This window comes from Halichoerus grypus, chromosome 15 (genome assembly GCF_964656455.1).
Source record: "Halichoerus grypus chromosome 15, mHalGry1.hap1.1, whole genome shotgun sequence".
Taxonomy (NCBI): Eukaryota; Metazoa; Chordata; class Mammalia; order Carnivora; family Phocidae; genus Halichoerus; species Halichoerus grypus.
The window spans coordinates 40,141,239-40,147,238 of NC_135726.1; positions in this window are offsets into that span (position 1 = coordinate 40,141,239).

A 6,000-nucleotide genomic window follows, 5' to 3' on the forward strand; every position below is an offset into this window, starting at 1 on the left:
CCACAGAAATGCATCATATCAAGAGGTTCATATCAGAGATGCATTCTAGTGCGTCATTTCAAGAGGTCCAAAATTTCAGTGTTAACCTTGTTAAGGTGGTGTCTGCTAGGTTTCTCCACTGTAAAGTTACTATCTTTTCCTTTGTAGTTAATAAATACTTTCAAGGAGATACTTTGAGATTATGCTTTTTTTCCTCCTCAAACTTAAGCCCACTAATTTTTGCATTCATTGGCAGATCTTGTTGGCAACAGTTATTACTGTGGTATTTGCCTAATGGTGATTTTCTTGTTTGGGCTATTTCTACCTACCTACCTAACACTCTGCTCTGCCTTCCCTTCCCCCTTTTTCCCTCCCCTCCCCTCCCCTGTCCCCCTTCCTTCCTCCTTTTTCCCCCCTAATGTAATCTAATGTGATAGAGGGGCTCCTGTGAAGCTATTTCAGTGCTCCTGTCAAGAATTAATTAGCTTTATTAGCATCAAGATGTCTGGGTACTTTATTTTTTTTACATTTATCTCTTAGAATTCTTTTGTAATGAAAAGCTGTGCCATTCCCCTTCCTGCTGTTTATTTATTATTTATATCAGTATAAACTTGGATATTTATTTTATTCTGTGGGTTAAGATCCAGTTACCATTGTTTTGTTTGCTCAAATTGTTCTATATTTGACCATTAGGAACTTTGAGTTGGTTCCTGAATTCTTTCACAGATCTCCATGTTTTTGTTTGAACATTTTGACTCCACAAAATGTTACAGGCTTATCTTGTATTTTTCCTGCTCCAGTCTTCAAATCATCAGCCACTTCTCCAGGGAGCCCTTACTCCTTTTATTGGAGAAAGGTGTTTAAAAACCAACATTTCTCATATGGGTGTGTGTATTGCCATTGTGGTGCCAATTGCTAGAAGCCTTTCCTCGTAGATAGAGCTAGGAAATTATGTATACTAACCAAAGCATATGTTTACATTTACATATTTGTCTGTTTATATATATTAAAAAACATACAAGTTTATACTGACACTTCTGATTTTAATCAAACACCACAGGATTTGTTCCAGTTTTTACTTATTTGTGACTTCTTTCTCGAACAGTGAGAAACCTGGCTCTTATTATCTACAATGTATTTGCCTGCTTTTTTTTATTTTTAAATCTACTAGACACATAAAAGTAGTTTCAGAGTGCTAATCCTTACCCCCAGGAGAAACACATTTATTAACTATAGTGCACTATTTATGTTTTTTTTTTTTTTTTTAGCTAAGTATGAGTCAAACTTTTCCAAAGTTGCTTAGGTTAGTGTTTTTTCTTTTCCCATTCCTTTCATTGTGATTGTGTATTTCAGTTAGGTTCATTTGTTACCATTTGTGTTCCATTTTGGGTTGTCCACATCCTTGTTGGTGTTAACGGTGTAACTTAGTGGTATGTGAAGGGTGTGTGAACATCAGTGTGCTTCTAACAGGTAAAACTACAAAAAGGTAAAAACGGGGAAGTGGCACACCCCCTTCTTTCCTGGTACCCCTCTTCCTGTCCCATCTTCTTTCTATCACTTCCCCACCTACCTGCTGTGTATAACCAATTCCTATTTTCTCATCTCATTTTTTTTTGTTTGTTTCTTTAGCACAAATACATCCATATGCATTTTCTTATTCCTTTCTTTCTGGCATGAGGATGACAGGTGTAACTTCTCCACCGCACTTTTTTTTTTTTTTTTTCCAGTTAATAGTATGCCCTGGTAATCACCATATGTCAGTTTATAGAGATCTTCCCTTTTTTTTTTTTTTTAAACAGAGATCTTGTATTCTCTTGTGTAGATGTAACATGGTTTATTTGGCACTTCCCTATGTATGGGCACTGTTTCTGGTATTTCGCAGTTACAAGTAATGATGCAATGAGTAACTTCAGTGTATCTATATCTTCAAGGGAAGAGTCCTAGAAGTAGGATTGATGGGCCATTGGCACAATTACTCAGTGATTTCTTTTAAACACAGGATAAGGTCTGTTTTGAATGTTACTTGTTCTCTTATTGAAGACATAGTTTTAATACGTTTGCGTATCTACATTTCATTGATGATTCTTTGATAATATCTTTGGGACACTGTACTGTCCTAAAGGAATTTCAGAATCATTAAGGAATATTAAGTATATATAGTGATCATGTTCATTTTCTATATTTTTTATTTCTTTTACTTTTTTGAGGAAATTGGTCTTGCGTATAATTTATAATAAGTTTCTATTCATTGGAGTATTTCCAAATTTCAGAAGTACAGATACCTCATTGTATTTGATTTGTTTTTCTCTTCTGAGGAACAGCTTTTCGAGGATACTAATCTTTATCTGTGTGTTCTTTCGGTGAGTAGCATATAGGCTTTCAGTTGAATGCCTGTTAAATGAAATCTTCAACTACAGCAGATACTTACGGTTTATATGCTTAATCCGTTGGTCAGTATTGTCGAGTTTTTACATTTTACAGTGTTTTCTCAGTTTAAATTTCATTTTATAGGAACATCATTAGGATATGAAGTTTTTGTAGTTCCCTTACCTGATGAATTGTAAAGAAATAATATTTTTGAGCACTTACTATGTATCAAGCATTTTCCATATACTTTATATGGACTATTTCTTGTAATGCTCATAGCAGCCCAGTGAGGTAGGTACTGTGGTTTTTTATGTTTTTTTTTTAATCACCTCTATTTTAGAGATGAGGAGACTAACTCAGAGAGTAAGCAACATTTGAAGTCACACAGCTGTTAAAAGTGGTGGAATTGGGGTTTAAAGCCAGGCAGCTTTGCTCCATAATCAGCACTCTGAGCACCCTTCTCTGACATGTAAATTGTTTGCCCTCTAAACAAGTGCACGTAACTCATAAGGAAATAAGTGATCTGTAGAATATCCGAATACTCGCTTACTAATTGTGAGGTCACCTTTTTAAAAACCCAAATTGGAAACCTGCTCTGTTTCTTAAACTTCACGCATTAAGAGAATTCATTTTGACTTGCTGGAATGGAGGTGGTTTCAACTATATTATTTGGCCATATGCGTAAAAGAAAGGAATGTGTAGATAGAGAATAGGAAAAGTGTGAAGAGAAGTAATCAGTGTAACAGTATTTCATTGAGAGACTTCATTTTTTAAATACGAATTTAGGCATTATGTGCATGGAAGTACAGAATTAGTATATTCATAATCCAGTGGCTTCATAGTGACTCTCCTTGTCCTTAATGATAATTTTTTTGCCTTAAAGTATTTCATATAACATTGATATAGCTAAATATTTTTCTAGTATAATCATTTCCATTTTGTGTGTGTGTATGTGATATTTTTGTGTTTTGTCTTTTTGTGTATACATAGATGCCCATAGTAGTGATGTTATAATGTTAGTGTAAACAGTTTTTAGCCTACTCTGGCAATGTTTTATAACTGTCAGGTTTAGTTTAGGGTTGTTGTAATTACTCTTATTGGGACTTACTCTACTATTTTGGGCATTCAATTTACTCTGATTATTTATCACCTCCCTACAACTCCCTTTACTACTATTCAGATGAAGTGCTTTTTGTTTTCCTGTTCTCTCTACTGATTTGGAAATTATATACTTGCTGTATTTTAATTTTTTGACACTTTCCTATAAAAATGTGCACTTTTATTATAGCTCTGCTCTTCCCAGACAGTATGATCACTTTAGCATTTGTAGTACTTTGGTTCCATTTTTTTCCTAACAGCTTTATTGAGGTATAATTTATATACCATAACATCCATTTTTTAAGTGTGCAGTTTGGTGGTTTTAAATTTCAAGTCATGCTACTATTGCTATAACCCAGTTTTAGAACATTTCCATCGTGCTAAAAAGATCCTTTGTACCCATTTACAGTCAGTCCCTATTTAGATCCTCAGTCTCGGGCAACCACTAATTTGCTTTCTCTGTATGGATTTCCATTTTCTGGACAGTTAATATAAATGGAATCACACAGTATTTAGTCTTTTGCATCTGTCTTCCAGTTGGCATCAGGTTTTTGAGGTTCATCCATGTTGTATTAATGCATCAGTAGTTCCTTCTTATTGCTGCATAGTAGTCCATTGTATGGATATACCACATTTTGTTGATTCATTCACTAGTGGTGAACACTTGAATTGTTCACTTTTCTGGGTATTGTGAATAATGTTACTGTCAACATTCACATTGCAAGTTTTTGTGTAGACGTATGTTCTTTATTTCTCTTGAATAGATACCTAGGAGTGGTGTTGCTAGATTGGATGATGAATTTAGGTTTAGCTTTTTAAGAGATTGCAGTTTTTCAAAGTGGCTGTATAATTTTACATACCATCAATGTATGTTTCCGGTTTGTACATATCCTTGGTAACACCGTATGGTCTTTTTCACTTCAGCCATTCTAATGGCTATAAAGCTCTTTCTTTCTTTCTTTCTTTCTTTCTTTCTTTCTTTCTTTCTTTCTTTCTTTCTTTCTTTCTTTCTTTCTTTAAATTTGCATTTCTGTAGTGACTAATGATGTTGAAAACTTTCATGTACTGTTAGCCATCGTTTAGTACTTTCATGTTTAGTACTTTCACATAGTACTTTCATGTACTGTTAGACTCTGAAGTGTCTATTCAAATTTGTTGCTCACTTTTATTTTTTTATTTTTTTATTTTTTAAAGATTTTATTTATTTATTTGAGAGAGAGAATGAGAGAGAGAGAGCATGAGAGGGGGAGGGCCAGAGGGAGAAGTAGACTCCCCGCTGAGCAGGGAACCCGATGTGGGACTCGATCCCGGGACTCCAGGATCATGACCTGAGCCGAAGGCAGTCACTTAACCAACTGAGCCACCCAGGCGCCCCTGTTGCTCACTTTTAAATTGGGTTCTTATTATTGAGTTGTAAGAGTTTTTTACGTGTTCTAAATACAAGTCTAATATCAGATATGATTTGCAAATATTTCTCAAGCCTGGCTTGTCTTTGATTTTTTTTTTTCATGGTGTTTTTGAAGCACAAAAGTCTTCGGTTTTGAAGAAGTCCAGTTGATAAATCTTTTCTTTTATGGATTTTTCTTCCTTTTTTTCCTCTTTTTCTTTCTTCCCTCCCTTCCATCCTTCCTTTCTTTTTTCTTTTTCTTTTTTTTTTTCTCTTGGTGTCTTATTGAAGAACTCTGCCTAACCCAGAGTCACAATGATTTTTCTCCTGTGTTTTCTTCTAATACAGGTTTAGCTCTTAAAGTAAGGGCTATGATCATTTTGAGTTAATTTTTGTCTATGATGTGAGACAAGGGTTTAAATTCAGTTGGATACCCACCCAGTTGTCCCAGAACCTCTTATTGAAAAGATTGTCCTTTTTACAAGGAGTTATTTTGGCTTTCTTTTTGAAAATCAGTTGATTGTAAGTATGAAGCTGTTTCTTTGTGAACTCCCAATTATGTTTCATCTATTTGTCTATCCGTATGTCAGTACCAAATGGTCTTTATTTACTGTGGCTTTCGTAATTTTTCACATAGGGAAATGTTAAGTTCTCCAATGTTGTTCTTTTTCAAAATGTTTTTGGCTATTCTGAGTCCTTTGCGTTTCGATGTAAATTTTAGGATCATCTTACCCACTACTGCAGAAAAGCCTGCTGAGATTTTTACTGGGATTATATTAAATCTACAGATGAATTTGGGGAGAATCACCAAGTTATTATTGAGTTTTCTTAATCGAGGAACATAGACTGTATTCTTCATATATTTGGATCCTCATTAATTCAGTAATGTTAAGTAGTTTTCAGTATACAACTCTTATACTCTTACTAAATTTATTCCTAAGTATTTCATTATTTGTGATGCTATTATGAGTGGAATTGTTTCCTTAATGACATTCTTAAATTGTTCATTTCTAGTATGTAGAAATGTGGTTGACTTTTGTATATTGTTTTTGTATCCTGCAACTTTCCTGAACTCAGTTATTAGTTTTTGTCACAAGGATGTGTGTGTGCGTGTGTGTGTGTGTGTGTGTGTGTGTATTCCTTAGAATTTGCTACATAAAAGATCATTT